The following is a 17,605-nucleotide window of genomic DNA, read 5'->3' as shown; positions in this document are numbered from 1 at the left end:
AGCAATTTTATTTCCAAATCCCACTAAGTTTTATGAAGCCCTGCACAGATAAATAAGGTTTGGAAGTGCAGTCAAAAACAAAGAAAAGCCACAAATGGAATGCAAGGGGAAAATCTTCATGGGAAGTGAATAGCACTCGGATTGGATAAGCTGACCTGTGCTTTGACTAATGGAAAAACCAGCTGACTATCAGAGGGAGGAGGTATCTCTCTGAGAGGGAAAAGATTGAAGGGCTTTTAGATTTGGATTCCTGTGTGTTAACATCAAGTCCCTTAACTGTGTGTGAAAATCTATCCTGAGAAGATTTCAGTCAGAAAGTGAATCTGATCTAAAATTTTGTGTGTCAGTGTATGCTGAGAGCAGAAATACATAGACAAATGAACTGGAAGTTTATTTACTGGTCTATTTACTAAAGGTGAAATGCTGGAGAGAGAATTTCCACAGTGACCATAAATAAACGATGAACGGAGTATATCTTCTGGGAGATAGAGGAATTCCTAAATCTGTTAAAAGGGAAATTACACTTAAATGAGGATTCTCTGTCTAGTGTACTAGTGACCTGCTTTAAAAGGAGATTTTGTAGAGAGGGTATCTAACAGTAAAGAAGCTGTGTGTACTGAGAGAGAGGACACCAGCTTGTTAGAATGCAGAGTCTTTAACAGCCCAGTCCAGAGTGGCATCCTGCCCTCTCTAAAGGGCTTTCCTACAATGTGGGAACTGAAAAGAAACAAAACAAAACCAGCTCCAGGAATCCCCCATAGGGGCAGTGGAGATACACCACAAGAAACATTACCTGTGTATTTGCTCCATGCACCAATGGGGTGGACACACACACCAGCGCAGGACTGCATCAGCTCCAGTGGTGGGTCTGACCCCTCCCCCCACACACACTCTGGATTGGGCTGCCCAAATCCATAAATCAGTAGTATCCAAGAGTAACTCAAGATAAAACCTCACCTTCATATGAAATATAACATCCAAGGTGAGAAACTCAGAAAGCTTGATAAAATCCTGTTCTGTGACAGAAACCTAAGGCCCATTCTGCACGGGCCAATTAAAATGAGTTGAGGTCCTCTTTAAAAGTGTTGGTGGTGGTGGGGAGTTCCCACAGAACTTGCACCCAAAACGATGCTAACCCATTTTAATGGCTTAATGAAAATTGCTATTTTTGCAAGTTTTTAACTTAAACCTGGGTTGCAAATGCTTCCTGCTTGCCTGTGTGAACTACGGCAAGCAAGAGCGTTCATTCCCCACACCCCCTTCCCTCCACCATTGTGGTGGATTCCCCAGGCAGTTGCCATTATAGGGGATACTTTAAAAGGTGGCTGCCATGCCATGCAGGTAGACGGGAGGCATTCTTCAATGGGTTGGGGGAGATTCTCAGCTGCATGGTTCACACAGAAACACAGTGTTTCCATGTGAACCATGCTGTCTTCTGCCTCCAGGATCCTGGCTGGCTCCTGCAGCCACCGTGTAAACGGCAGCAGAAATGGGTTCCATGAACCCGCTGCTGTCCATGCAGAATCAGACTACAATTGTACAAAGTTTACCCCTGCCTGATTTCCATCTGCTAATTTTCTTCATCATTCCATCTTTATTTGCTCAATAAATGTTCCTTTTAATCTGTTTGAACCTGTCTCAGTTCTCTATCGTCTCTTAAGGGCATTTGTTTGAAAAGAAAAAGACATTCTGCACCTCAGGGTGGGACAATATTAGAACTACAGCCCTAAACCATCACACGCTACCAGAAAGACTAATCAGTTATAAAAAGGTGTAGAATGGCAGGTGGATCACCACACCCTATACAACAATCTTTTCCTGGTTCAGGAGTCTGAATTTTTAACCTTGGGAAAATGGTAACTAAGAACCCAGAGTCTTATAACCAAATAACTAGTGATTCAGCATATGACATCTACGCATCAGAAGCGCATACAAGATGAATTCAGTCAATGAAGATCCCTCTGTCACTTGTTAAAAAATGCCAGAGAGCAAGTCTCTGCCAAAAGACTGTTCTATTAAGAACATTTCTTTTACTAGAAGATTTTGATAGGTTTTGTTATGTTTCTAAAAATTTACACATTTAAAAAATTCCCTTGTATTCTCCCCAAATCCCCAAATCCCTCCATTTACAGGACATGGGTGTGAACTTAGCAGTTCCCTAATATGCACTCATACACAGGGGTACACTTTGGTAATGCTTTCCCTTCCCATAAAGTGCATTGGCAGATATGGGGCTAGAATCCTTCCAATCATTTCAGCATGAACAAAGGGACAGGAAATTTCTGTAGCCCTACCCCTATCACCCAACAACTCTCTTCTCCTTAATCAGGGGAATCTTGTCCCTCAGGAGAAGACTGGATGGGAAGGCAATTTTGGGGTACAGTAGGAAGTATAATGCAGAAACCTTGTGTTCCACTGATGGAAATCTTTCTGTCAGTGGAGACATCTGGCAGAATCTCAGCTACTAGATATTAACCTTACCTTCTCTCTTCATTGTTTAATTTTAGAGGTATTTTTAGAAGCTAATATTCTACTTCCAAAAGTACCTACCAATGGATATGGTATCCCCCTGTGAGTTACAGTTTCAATAATATATCCGAAGTTTAAAGAGTTCTCTTTACAGAGTTGTCACTTATGAGAAAAAATAACTTTCCTGCTCCATGTCCCAGATGATCACAGTAAGCCAAGAAAATCATCATAAAAATCACAGCTCTACCAAACTACAAGTTGGATATGTGTGACTGAAGTCACAGCCAAGAAAACAAGCCTTCTTGCCCAAATCAGCAATGCAGACACACATGGGTAGCGTGGGAATGACTGACATCATCCACTTCAGGATAAACAGAGCAAGCCTAATGCCAGTGGAGAAACTCCTTTTGCCTTGTGGAAAGAAAATGTTCATACATGCTGTGCCTTTAAATCTAACCCTAAAGTCAAGTAATTTAACAGCCTCATGGGCAATTTTAAGGGGGAAAAATAGTTTACTATGGAAATTGCTCATAATTTGTTTTGCTAATTTTCAAAGATAACTAAACAATAATTTAAAATCTGTCCAAAATCTGTAATCCTAAAATCTTTTAAGGCAGGGCAACTTGGATCTTAGCTTGTTTCTTTACGTTTTAACAATTAAAATACAGGAAACCAGGACGTGTTTCAAGGCATGGTTCTAGCCAAAAAACATTATACCTTGGATGCTTTTTTAGATATAAAGATATAATTTAAAAGTCTTTCCAAGGGCTTATTTTCATTTACTGAGACTTCAACCTTTATGGGAAGATGCTGACTGCCAAGACAAAGACTAGTCTGCTTGAGGCAAGTGGGTGGATACTGTAACATGTCTTCACATTTTTGAAAATCCTTTACAAATACACATATGAATAAAACCCATTGTTAGCAATGTAGGCTAGAAATCCAGAGCATTTGAACAAGATATAAAATGCAGTTCCTCTCAGCAGACTTAAAGAGGAGCTACTTAGAGGAGAGAAGAAGGTCTAGTAGTCTTCTTGCACACACTGCAGCCTCTTATCTCTTTAGGAAAAGAAAACTGTCCACACAAGATGTTCTTTCCAATAGGAAAGTGTTACTTAGCAGTTGAAAGGTTACACAAGACAAGACTATACTAGATAAGACTACAAGGCTATACAGAACACTTCAGCAATACTATAACACTAGAACATTGATGACGAACCTATGGCACAGGTGCCAGAGGTGGCACTTGGAGCCCTCTCTGTGGGCACGCGCACACAGAGTTTGTCATGTGGGGGGCAGAAAATCACACACACACCCCACACACACACATCTAGGCTGGCTGGGCCACTGAGTATGAGGTGTGCGCACCACGGTGAACAGGAAGGACTCGGCTGGCGGGCCTGGTGCCTGTGCTGCGGGTGGCTGGTGCCCAAGGGGGGGGGCACAGAGGAGGCAGAGATGCTAGAGAGGCAGTGCACGCAGGACTTACTGCAGGCTTGAGCAGGCTGGCCCCTGCTCGAGCGGGTGGGGAAGAGGAAGAGGGAGCCAATCGTTTTTTTCTAAACTAAAACCTCAGCATTCAGGTTAAATTGCTGGGTTGGCACTTTGCGATAAATAAGTGGGGTTTGGGTTGAAATTTGGGCACTCGGTCTCAAAAAGGTTCGCCATCACTGCACTAGAACTAAAACAGACTTGAAGACTAGAAGAGAATAGTTCATACCGTATATACTCGTGTATAAGTCGACCCGCATATAAGTCAAGGCACCTAATTTTACCACAAAAAACTGGGAAAACTTATTGACTTGCATATAAGTCAAGGGTGGGAAATGCAGCAGCTACTAGTAAGCCCTGATTCTCCCTTTAAATCCACTCAGAAGGGGGGGGGATGATTTAAAGGGAGAATCTGGGGAAAATTTGAAGGTGCCTGTCAGGGGAGGAATGTTTATGTTAGCAGTACCAACATTTCAGAGTATCTTTAGGAGACCCCCCTGATGATACCACCCAGGTTTGGTGAAGGTTGGTTCAGGGGGTCCAAAGTTTTGGACCCTCAAAAGGATCCATCTACTATTAGCTCCCACTGAAACCAAACTTTACCAAACCTGGCTGGTATCATTAGGAGTGTCACCTGATGATAGCCTGAAATTTTGGTGTCGCTAGTCTAAAAACTGCGCCCCCTGGAGGCCAACAAAGTAAAAACCCTAAAATATTTTTAAATACACCTCACTCACTTCAACACAGCTGTAGCTGGTTGCCCCCAGACTTCCCAGATCCTGGCCCTTGTTGCTGGGTAAACCTTTTGCTCCCTAGAAGATGACCTTGTGAACTTTCTTTTTATATACCATGACAGTTCCTCTCTGATTGAGACTGGAAGGAACTACCGTATATACTCGTGTATAAGTCGACCCGCATATAAGTCGAGGCACCTAATTTTACCAAAAAAAACTGGGAAAACTTATTGACTCGCGTATAAGTCGAGGGTGGGAAATGCAGCATCAATTGAGGCATCAGTAGGTTAAATGTTTTTGAATATTTATTTCAAAGAAAAACAGTAAACTGGCTCTGTAAGTGGAAAAGAGGGTCAACAAGAACAATATGGTATCAACAATAACTTTAAAAGTACAAAAACCTTAGCTCAACCAGCAACCAAGCTAAAACACAAGAGTTAAAATCCTTCAAAACTGGATTCCTCCTCATCATCTGTATGTCCAAATGTAACCCAACTTAGATTTTAAGAGGGATATTATCAGAAATGAAAAATCTACTATTAGCTTCCATTGTAAACAATGGGGGATGGGGCATCCCTTTTGGGGGTCAATAACTTTGGATCCCCTGACCCAAACTTCACCAAACCTGGCTGGTATCATAAAGAGACTCTCCTGATGAGACCAGCCAGGTTTGGTGAAGTTGGGTTCAGAGGGTCCAAAGTTATGGACCCTCAAAAGGGTAGCCCCATCTACTAATAGCTCCCATTGAACACAATGGGGAATGGGGGCACCTCCTTTGGGGGTCCATAACTTTGGACCCCCTGAACCAAACTTTACCAAACCTGGCTGGTATCATCAGGAGAGTCTTCTGAGGGTACCCTGAAATTTTGGCGCCTCTAGCATAAAAACTGCGCCCCCTGCTGGCCGGCAAAGTAAAAACACACACAAAATTTTAATGACCCGCATATAAGTCGAGGGGAGCTTTTTCAGCATTAAAAATGTGCTGAAAAATTTGACTTATACATGAGTATATACAGTATCTTTATTATCTTAAATTATCTCTTGAAAGACAGATGAAAAACATGCGAAGGCTGTATATTTATGGACACACTTGTTGGAATAATTAAAATATTATTAATGTAATTCCAAACTTACACTAGGAGAAAATGAAAGATTTCTGAATCTGAGAGGACATAACAGAAACATATACCTGTCAAGATTTCAGTTATTTTCTGACTCTTGCCATGAGATTATGGGGTGAACTGGGAGATGGTGGCACCATGGGAGTCCTTGGCTTGTTATGCTGTTAACCCTATGCTTGTATATTTTCATTTTTATGTACACAGTAACCTTTCTCACCCTTTGAAGCAGCCAGCACCTGCCCTTGTCTTTGTTTTGGTCTTGGAGGCTTCACACAGCCTGAGAACATTTCTAGTGATTTCACTCCACTGAGATGCCAAGGGAAAGGGTATTAACCAGAGGTTGTGTAGTAGAACTCAGTTCCAGCAAGGTTTGCTTGAATTCCAGGCAAGAACATTTAAAAGGTGGAATCTTTCAATATATTTGTCCAGAAGATCCACCTCACTGACAGTTTTGAAGCAGCTGCTGGACAAACACTTGTCAGGGATGCTTAGGATGATCCTGCATTGAGCAGGGCTTGGACTAGATGCCCTGAGTGGCCCAACTTCCAACTCTACGATTCTATGCTGTGGCTGTATACTCTAACCCAGTCTCGTTTGTAGTGAGAGCTGGGAGGTGTGTTTGTTTGTTGCACACTGTAAGTCCTATCACAGACTTCCTTCTGTGAGACACCTCTGAAGATGCCAGCCACAGATGCAGGCGAAACGTTATCAACGAGATCCACCAGACCACATCCACACAGCCCGGAAAACCCATTAGAACCAATGGGAGTAAATATTCTTGTATTTAACAATGGACTGGGGCTGGCAGGCAAAACAGGAGAAAATTCACAAGACTACACTTGCCAAACAGACACCGAAAGCAGCATGAGAACACCATGAGATACACGAGCCCTTGCAAATAGTTCTTGCTAACATTCCAGGCAACTGGAAGCTCCAGGTCACAAACCCAGAGCACCTCCTACATATTTCCACACTCGCTCAGGATAAGGTCACACACGTGTTGTAGCAGTCACTCTCTATTCCAAATAAACATCCTTGTTCCTATTCCCCTTGAAAAGAGAAGACAGCAGCAGGGAATTACTAATGCACTTACCTAGCTACTTATTTATCCACTTCATTGATACTCCATGTTTTTCCCAAATGGAGAAACAAAACAGTTTACACTGTTCTCCTCCACTTTATCCTCATAACATGCCTGTGAGGTAGACTAGACGGACAATGGATGACTGGCCAAATCATTCAGCAAGTTTCCACAGAAGAGTGCAGATCCACATTCAGACCTGGGTCCCCAAATCCTCATCTGACACTCTAACCACTACACTATGAATAGTATGGAGAAAAAGGGAAGAGGGAGAGAACTTTTCATAGTACAAGTTGTGATCACCCAATGACATTCATTAGCAGTAGACTGGAGTCTCATCTGTTAGTGTATATTAAGAAGCTAGAGTTGTTATTTTGCAGTACCTTTGTCTTATGCTTAAACCTGATCCTCTTCTTTAATCTTTTCAATAAAGCCTCTTGTTTTTATTGGTATGTTATGCAGTGTGTGCAAGAGTCTAAACCTAGTAGCAGTCAGACTATCAGAACAAGATTCTTGCCAGGGCTCCTGGTTTGGGAACAGGGGAATCAAACCATCCTTGCAAAGATGTGATAGGTTTTTGATACATAGGTTAAATACCAATTCTGAAAAACCCAGGTCTCAGATTTATAGGGAAACTGCTCTAATCAGTCTGCAAAACACAAAGGTGTCAAATGTAATTTCAACTCAGGTTCATTCTTCAGCAAAGCAGTCTCATAATTTCAATGACACAAATCCCTTGTATGCCCATCTAGGAAATTAAACTCTACATATAGGGAATGTCTGCCTCTCCCGAAAGGATAACAATGAATATTTCTAGAAGGTAAATGCTTGAAAGACTGGCATCAACCAAAATAGGATTGGACTTTTCTGCTAATACAACAGGAGCTTTTCAGTCACCAGGTCCCATAAACGAGAAGCCTTTTCAAAGATACCCATTTTTTTTAACCAGAATAAAATCTGACAGGATTCAACTCAAAATGTGGTGTGCAGGCTCCTGGTTTCAGGTCAAGGATCTACCCTGGCAAAGAGTTCTTGCCCTGGTAGATATTTAGAATCATTTTGCTGAAATATGATGGCTCTCCTTTTCTCAGAGTTGGATTCATTCATCTACAGCTTCTGTCTCTTATTGGTGGCATCTGTTGCCCCAGAAGATGTACCTTCTCCACTGTTTTACTGTTTCAATTTCAACAAATGAAAGACTATTAGAGCCAGTGTGATGTAGTGATTAGGAGCAGTGGACTCTGATAAGGAGAACCAGGTTTGATTCCCGACTCCTTCACATGAGTGGAGTACTCTTACCTGGTGAACTGGATTTGTTTTCCCACTCCTACACATATAGCCTGCTAGGTGACCTTGGACTAATCACAGTTCTTTGGAACTCTCTCAGTCTCACCTACCTCACAGATGTTTGTTGTGGGGAGAGGAAGCAAAAGGAGATTGCAAGCCCCTTTGAGTCTCCTTACAGGAGAGAAAAATGGGATATAAATCCAAACTCCATTTCTTCTTCTTGCTAAATGCCTTGTGGAATGAAGCTCTCCTAGTAATTTGGCTTGTAGGCTTAAGGTCAATTTTTTTTGTTCATTCAGGCCTTTAACTGAATTATTATCTCCTTGCTTGTTTAATTTCCCATCAATTAAGATGGTAGCTTTTATACTAATGTAATACAACTGTTTTTCCCCCGTTTTCAAATATTGAGGTGAGATATATTGCTGTGTTGTTGTTGTTTTACGTTTTTCATGTTTTATTTTCAACTGTGTTATAATTTATTTTACGCTACTAGCTGTTATCTGACAGATTTTAAAAAGATTTGTAACATGTATATTTAAAAATGGAATAAGAAATTTCCTAAAGGGAAATTGGAATATATGTTTGTGTGTGTGAGTGTGTGTGTGCATGCGTGGATGTTATTGAGTTACTTAATATGTTTTCCTATTATAAGTTTTAACCTGTTTCTCATGCTTATTAAAGAACCTGCACAAATTTGACACAGTTAAAACACCTTGCATTGAGTATCAAATAAAGTATTAAGACAGTACAAGTACAGAAAGGGTAGGGTATAGATCCAATTTCTTGTTGTCAAGGACTAAGATCCCTTAAGTTATTGTATGATTCACACCTTGGCAGGCTCAGGTCTACAAATGAAATAATGAAGGGAACCAGAACTGTAATCTTTTAACATTCTGGTAACAGCCATTCTGGGCAATCAAGCAAATTAGAAATACTGCTGCATCATCCTGAAAAGAATAGGGTTTTATGGTGGCAGTGTAAATCATGACTTGCTATTTCCCATTAGCAGTAAAGCCGCTGTACGAACAAATACAGCAGCCTCTAGAAAACCATTGGTGGAGTAACAGTGCCCACAGAGGGGGAACAACTCCTCCTGTGTTTCCTTCCCACTTGGTCCCATGTCATCAGCTCTCTCTTTTTCCTGGACACCAGTATCAGTTAATCTTTAAAATGCCACAAAGCTCTTTTGATTTGCCTCAGGCTAGATAGTTTTTCTCTAAAGCATAGCTAGAACAAGAGTCCCTGGAAAACAATAATGCTGTAAAGTCGCTTCTAGCTCATGGTGACTCTGTGAATCAATGTCTTCCAAAACATCCTGGCGTTAACAGGTCTTGAAAACTAATACTAATGCTAGGGAAAGTTGAAAGCAGCAGGAAAAGAGGAAGCCCCAATGTGAGATGGATTAACTTAAGCAAGCCAGCCACAACCCTCATTTTGCAAGATCTTATCCGGGGTGTTAAGAATAGTACGTTCTGGAGATTATTAATTGATAGAGTCACCATAAGTTGGAAGCAACTTGTCTTGACCACCCTTAACACATACACCTAAAGCAAAACAGATTCCACTGGAGAGGACTCTGCATAAATGACTGAATTACTTTCCACTGGAGTAAAAGAAACTTAAATGTGAGGAAAGTTCCTCAGAAATAGAGGGAGATTTTGTGGAAGTCGTGTCCTGTCCTCTACGGAGGACTACACCTGTTCTACACCTTGTTAGGAGCTTGGAGTTGATTTTCCTATTCCTTATTAACATTTCCTGCTTCTTATTTGTGAATCCATCTGAAAATAATGAAGACAATTAGACAGACTGGAAACCAACTTCAGCATCCTCAGCTTGTTGTTACTTACCATCCACTCCCCAGCTGCAGCCCTCCGTTTTGGCCAAGTCTCCTTTCGGCTCTCCCTACCAAACCTTATTCTCGCTTGGCCTTCCAGACCACTTGGTTTCCCTGGAAACTGGCAAAGCCTGCAGACCACTCCAGCAAGAGGGTGGGAATGGGGAAAGGCAGTCGCTGTGGCAGGAGGAAAAGAGATTGCCGGGGCTGCCAGGCTCTTTCCCCACTGCAGTGAGTAGAAGCGCAGCTGGAAAAGAAGAGCCAAGAGGTCCCAGGAGGTAAGCCTCCCCTGCTCTCTGCCTTTCTTTCATTCAGCGCTTAGTTTTTGAATGAAAAGGTTCTGGGGTTCATGACTTCATGAGAGTGTCCTGGCTTGAGCTGCCAGGCAGAGATATCAGGTTACAGCAGGAAGCTGAGTCCAGTCCGAGAGTCAGGTTTCAGCATCAGAAGTCCAGCATCAGAAGTCCAGTCAGAATGCACAGAATCCACAAGTCAGAGGAAGCGTTGCAGCAGTTATGTGCTTTGTTGCATCCAGGCTGGGATATTCTGTGAACCTGCTTAATATAGGCCCTTTTGGCATGTTAGGCTTCATCCTGTGAAGACTCTGCTTCCCCCTGCTGCAGAAGGTGCTTTCTGTGAGCTAGCAGGTGCATGCTTCTTCGTTTAACACGCAGCAACTCCCTCAACTCCCTGACATGTGGGCTCAGGTGAGCTAGGTGCTTGAGTCTCTGGAGCAGGGCTGGATGAAAAGCCTGCCTCTGCAGGTACTTCTGGATCTGAGTTTTGACCTGGCTGTTGTTCACCCTGTAAAGCCTGTAGGGGCCCTGGCTGCACCAAGGTCAGCCCTTGTTGAGCCCTTCGGGGGTAGGGCGATTTATCAAATTGAATAAATAATAATAATAATAATAATAATAATAATAATAATAATAATAATAATAATAATAATAATAATAATAATAATAATAATAATAATAATAATAATAATAATAATAATAATTCCCAGCCTAGTCTGGGCTTACTGGGCTCTGCTCATCCCCTGAAGACTCATTGCTCTCCAGGGCCATGACAGGGAGTTGCATCCAGCGCTCTGAAGTCTCAGCTATGTAGAAGTGGGCTGTGATTCTTCAGCAGAGAGAGACTGTTGAAGAAAGTCCACTGTGTATGTCAAGAGGCACCCCGATACTCCACTCTGGCATCTAACCTTTTAATTTATTTTACTGAGAAGAGATCCGGGGTTTAAATGTAACCTAGTGGACCCCTTCTCCTTTTAGCCCCAGTATTTTTTTAAAAATTGTAGAAGTATACTTTCTCACCAACATACAGATCAAATGCCCCCCCCCCCCCAGTTATACCTTGGGATTACCTGGGTGCCCTAACCTGGATTGTCCATGATAACTCAGTCTCATTAGATCTCAGAAGCTAAGCAATTTGATCTATATAGAGCAAATAACTTCCAAATTCTACTGTTTTGTCTGAGTTGGTTTTTACCAGTTCTGTGTAAGCCTGTCCCCAGGTCACGTATGTGTGGCGACTGGTTGGAAGTCAGTCATCTCCACCTTCTAGGCTTACTCTTTTATATATACTGATGATTTGGCCCTTGGGAGTACCTGGTTAACAATTAGATATGCAGAGTCTTATATCATTTGACTGGTCAACACGTATCTTGCCACCTTAGGACCTTCCTCATAAAGATGGCTACCCAAGCTTAGGAAAATTGTACTTCTCATGGTCATTCTACAGGTCTTTGACTGCCTGACTTCTTGTTTTGCTACAGAGTGAATGGCCTGGAAGCTGTGGACTCCATGGAAAGGGGGGAAATCTTGTTTGTGAGTATAGTTTTGGAACAGTATTTAGTCAGTTCCTTTCTGGGAATATATTTATTTGTTTTATTGCCTTATTTGCTATTGTTCTCTTTATTATATGTGCTGAGCACAATTTTAATAAATTACCTTTATTCACATGAAAAATGTTTTGTGTATCCAGCTAGCTTCAACCTAAATCTAGTGCCTAACCCAATGGTTGCATTCTACCAGATAGCTGTTTTTAGTGAAATTCACTCTGCAGAGACCTTCCTTGCAGGACTGACTTTTCTGTATTCCCAGGGAAGTTGAAAGTCTGGTTTTTGGCATCTATGCTTGTGGGATAGTTAAAAGGGCTGGTGTCAGGCTACATGGCTAGGGCTTGTGGATTCAGATCCCAGGGTTATTTGAGATTTTGGGAGCTCTTCTCGTACTGAAATATGTCTGGATTGAGACATCTCTACACTTGTATTGCTGGAATCAGCAGTTTTCTTCAGCATATGTCCAATCTTACAATTACTTTGAACTATGGCTGTGCCACTGTGGTGTAGTGGTTAAGAGTGGAAGACTCTAATCTGAAGAACTGGATTTGTTTCTCATTTTTCCAAATGAGTAGCAGACTCTAATCTGGAGAAGAAGACATTTGGATTTATATTCTGCTTTTCTCAACCCCAAGGAGCCTCAAAGCAGCTTACAAACTCTTCCCCTTTCTCTCCCCACAACAGACATATTGGGAGGTAGGTGGGGTTGAGAGAGTTCTGAGAAAACTGTGATAAACCCAAAGTCATACAGCCTTCATATTTAGGAGTGGGAAAACAAACCTGGTTCACTAGATTAGAGTCCACCACTCATGCGGAGGAGTGGGAAATCAAGTCCAGTTCTCCAGATTAAAGTCTACCACTCTTAACCACTACACCATGCAGATTAGATTCCCCACTCCTCCACATGCAGCCCACTGGATGGCCTTAGGCTAGACACAGTTATATGAGAATACTCTCAGCCTCACCTACCTCACAAAGTACCTCTTGTGTGAGGGGGAAGGTGGTTGTAAGATGCTTTGAGAGTCCTTTCGGTAGAGTAAAGAAAAAATAAAAACCAACACTGCTTCTTAACTAATTGGTTGACATGTATCATGATAACTGTATTTACGAACCACTGACACTACAAAAGATTATTTTCTTCCAGATTAAGTATGAAAGATTTTTAGTCACTTAGGTATAATCCATCCTCGGAACTGTAAGGAATTCCATAGAAGCAGAAATAAAAGGCTTTTTGGGTGTAATGGGGTGGGGAAGGTCGGGCGGCTGGCCCGTACATCAACACCATTGAATCCTTTACAGGAACGGGTGACAATCCACATGGCTATTCAGATGGTTGAGGTCTTATACATATTTATATGGTATACAATATAGTTAATGTTTGTATGGCTTAGTTTCTCTCTTTCACTGGAAGAAAGCTCTACACTTAACAGAATAGTCATTGGATACAACCCAAGATATGTACCAAAGAGCTTACTTGGAACACCCTTTTCTCATGAAACTTGTTGCAATAACCAATTTTGCCACAAAAGTAATAAGATGCATTAGATGATTTTAGAAGACGTTTCCACAACCCTGCCCCAGGGCAGTGGAAACCAGGATGTCAGTCTAAATCATACTACAACTTCTGGAAAAGGATGTTGTACACCGCCCAGAGCCCCTCGGGGATGGGGCGGTATAAAAAATTGAATAATAAATAAATAAATAAATAAAAATAAAATAAATTTAAACAGTAAACAAAATAATTCAAAGTTTAGATAAGTTCCACTCATGTGTTGAGAACCTTACTCTGTTTGTAGTTGTTCAATTAGATGTAACACATACTGCTCCAGGAACGCAAACCATTCAGCAGATTACTGATATTTAGTATTTATTCTTTTAAAAAACTAACTTCAAAGTTACAAATAGATGATAAACCGTTTAACCAAGAATTCACTACTGTAGATACTTAATACGTCTTTTAATAAACACATACTTCAACAAGCCATCCTGAGATTGCAGTGATCAACATAGCAATCCCAAGACTGTGTTTTTCACTGCTAGGCACAGCACATGTAAAGCTTTGTCTCACCAAATTGTTCAACGCAAACTTTGGTTCTCAACCACCACATGCCCTGTTGAACGTTACTAAAAATGGAATGACATGTCAACTGAATCCATTCATAAAATAATTTTCCTTATCAATGCCTATAGCAAAGCAAAGAATAAAAATATATTTGTATTTGATAGGAAGTCCCAATATTTATTACCTTAATAATCAACATAGACACTGCCTTTCCAATTTACATAAACACCATCCATTCCACTTATTATCAGTTCTTGTTTCTAGAAAGTACACTTGCCTTGTAAAAAGTACACCTGTCTCCAGACAGAGACCCCACCTGCAAATAAGTCATCTTGCTTAGCATCCTTCCAAATGTACAGAAAAGGCCAAATGGAAGCTCATTGCTCTTCTAATGAACCCTCTTATCTAAGCAGATATAATTGTGCGGTGCATAAGTTATGTGGGTAGCAGGTCTACATATCACATTAGGCTCCTAAGAAATACAAAGTCTCCACATTGAGGCAAACCACTGTGTTTTAATATTTTATCAACAATTAGTGTGCACTCTTGCTCTGTAAATATAAGAATTATTAAATGGAATATTTCTATCAACGATTTATACCGATCATCTTTTCAGCAATTTAAAGTTGCTTTGATTCAAAGTCAATCCACTTCACAGCAAGAGAGGACACTAAGACTGGTGATGAAAAGCAGCAAATATGCAAAATTACATTAAGGCAATTGAACCAAAATTAATTTGCAGAGGTATGTATAAGATTTACACATACGCATATGCACATACACACAATTATTATTTATAACTATATGATCTCACATAAGATTCCACTGAACATATCTCCGATTTGATCTGGAGTGAACTAGCTTACTGACATATCACAATTTTACAGACAGGCTTAGCAACTTGCTAAATGGTACCCAACCATAAACCTACATAGTAGTAAGGGCTTCATGTTATATCCCCCCCACCCAATTCCAACTGTTTAAAAAATCTATTGAAAGGTAAGGAATGTCAGATGATGGATAGCTACTGAGAGGTATAGAAGTGCTTTATCAAATGAACACGGCTGTCTGTCTGTCTCTCCCTCCCCTCCTCTATCATGATTTTAGATATTATACAGCACTGGTACAGGAAAATATATGAATCATTCCTCCAACCTGTTTGGGACTGTCACATAGTATTTGAAGACAAAACACTGCCAAGAACAGACCCTTGACATCCAGATACATCTCAATACAACACCAACATACAAGATATTCCAGGGCATAAACTTTAGTGAATCAAAGCTTGTTTTGTCAGATACCAGCCTCAGTGTGTATATGACTTGTAGTTTGTACTAGATAAGTGAGTTTTAACTCATGAAACTTATACCCTGGAAATTGTTGTTGATCTTTAATGTACTGTGTGTATGTGTTTGTGCATAAAGTGCCCTTAAGTCACAGCTAACTCATGATGATCCCAAAGAGTTTTCAAGGCAAAGATGTTCAGAGATGTCTTCCTCTACTTAGAAACCATGTAATTCCTTAGTGGACTTCCACCCAAATACAGACCAGGGTAAATTCTGCTTAGCTCCCAAGATCTGATGAGACTGGGCAAGTCTTCTCCATTCAAGTGAGGGTCTTTAAAGTGCTATTGTCCTCAAATTTTGTTCTACATACTTAAGGTCCTTTAACCAGATGTGAACAAATCTTAAATTCCTTTATAGTATTTCAGATACCAAGACGACCACCTGTGATCTTTCCAGTTCTGCCTTCCTTGCAAAGCATATTCAGGGAGCTTTTAATTACCTCACAATATGAGTGATTACTAATATAGTTCCATAAAGTAACTGTCCTGTATTCGTCTAGAACTCCGAGCATGCAACTTTCGATGCCCTTTACTACACAGTAACCAAAGAATTTTCTGCCATAAGTGGAACGCTCGCATGTGTCACTTTGTACTCTGAGCTAATTAACTGAAATAAAAAGCCATAACTATATTTAAACGATCAGAGCTTCAGATATTATTATACCATTCGCTTGATATCAACTCCTATTTACACTAACCCAGAATAAGCAGCCCGCTGACTATACTTGAGACGCTCTACTGGAAAACACGTGACAAGGATACGCTATTCCAACGGGGTGCGGGGATCTGCTAAACCCCCGTGGCACAGTAAAACTGTGTGCAAGTTGAAACGCGCAAGAAGAACCGCTCCGGTGTCCCACTTCTTGGCTGCAAGGACGCTAGACCCAAACCACTCACGAGTGGACGCAAATCCTCAGTCAGTGAGAAAGCACGTTCTCTCCTCTCCCCTCCCCCGGCCCACCCCTGAGGAAATCCCGACCCAGCTTCCTTCCCCGCACGCACCACCAGCTGTCCGTCCGCACTGGCGGTTTCAGCTCCGCAGGCCAGGCAAGGGGGGCGGGGTCCGCGGGCGCTTACCTTGCCCAGCCTCCGCCGCTGCAGCCGTCCCCCCTTCCCGCGACTAGTTTCTCTTCAAGCGATGCCCGCCGCCAGCACCGCTTCAGCTTCTCCCCTGACCCCGAAGTTCAGCCCAGACCAGTGGAGGCAAAGGGGGAGTCGGCAGAGGAGCAGGAGCCCAGCGAGGAGGAGGAAGAGACCTGGCCTACCAAGCCCGCCCCAGGCAGGAGGCCGGGCCCAGTGCCCCGGAAGTAGAGGGGCGGGACAAAGCCCGCACTGCAGCACCCTCGACCACCCTCCGGAATCCGGGAGAATGGCTTGCCTGCCTTTGGGGCTTTTTTTTCAGGCGTGCCTCACGCTGCTTTCTCAAGCTATTAAATTGCACCGGGAAATGGTTCTTTTCTGAAATCCCGACAGGTGAAGGTGCCAAGGCTGGAACCTGTCTCGCCAGCACGCGTCCTGGCTCTTAGCATCCCCAGGGCGGCGGGGAAAGGGTGTCTTTCCGGCCGTGGATTTTTCGTTTCACCTTCCCATCCCAGCTTCGTTTGCACTTCATTTTGGGGAGCAGAGGCGTACTTCTTCGCACAAGGAAATTTGCAAAGGAGCTATGCACGATGAACTGTACGGCAATGCTCCTGCCCGGCGGGCGAGAACATTAGAACTGGGATGTGTACCAACACGCACGGAGCTAACCCTGTACAGTGAACCGTGTTTTTTCTTTAAAAGCCACTTACGTATTGCCAACCTAAATGATTTCCCTTCATCGTGTTTTCATTACCTTTCTAGGGGGCGGCGGAGTACTTCCGCTGGGTAAATTTAATGCTAGTGCCGTAACAGTTTTGAAACCATCCCGGCACGTCGCTGCTGTATTATTCTTCTCTCCAGATTTCCCTTTACCCTTCTAAATGCCAGCGCCGAGAAGTAAGTTTTTTTAAAAAAAATAAGTAAAAATTAGATCTAGTCCCCTCCCAGTGTGAAAACAGCTCTTCGCTGGCACCATACCAAAACAGCTGGAGAAACCATTTTAAAGCAGAAATAAATGTGTTAATTTCTTCCTCTGCTGTGCAGAACGTTAAAAGACAAATTTCCAATTAGTAAGTCAACAAAAAGGCATATGTAATTACTAGGAGGAAAGGCAACATGATATCGTCTTTCTTGCCGGATCTCAGAAGCTGGGCAAGGAAGATTCTACAGGAAGGGAATGGCAAACCACCTCTGCTTCTCACTTGCCCTGGAAGCCACTTGCTGGGGTTGGCTTAAGTCGGTTGTAATTCGATGGCACTTT

The 17,605-nt window shown here is 42.1% G+C and overlaps 1 protein-coding gene across 1 annotated transcript in view; it reads right to left on the bottom strand.

Moving 5' to 3' along the window:
• Positions 1–16,556, bottom strand: part of BCLAF3 (BCLAF1 and THRAP3 family member 3) — a 42,298-nt gene extending 25,742 nt beyond the window's left edge. Inside the window, exon 1 of the mRNA XM_048493964.1 lies at positions 16,342–16,556. The gene's annotated coding sequence lies outside the window, so the exon portion shown is untranslated. The remainder of the gene's footprint in view (positions 1–16,341) is intronic.
• Positions 16,557–17,605: the final 1,049 nt, after the last annotated feature.

This window comes from Sphaerodactylus townsendi, linkage group LG04 (genome assembly GCF_021028975.2).
Source record: "Sphaerodactylus townsendi isolate TG3544 linkage group LG04, MPM_Stown_v2.3, whole genome shotgun sequence".
NCBI classification, from domain to species: domain Eukaryota; kingdom Metazoa; phylum Chordata; class Lepidosauria; order Squamata; family Sphaerodactylidae; genus Sphaerodactylus; species Sphaerodactylus townsendi.
The sequence above is the reverse complement of the archived record's forward strand: the minus strand, read 5'-3'. Positions and strand labels throughout refer to the sequence as shown.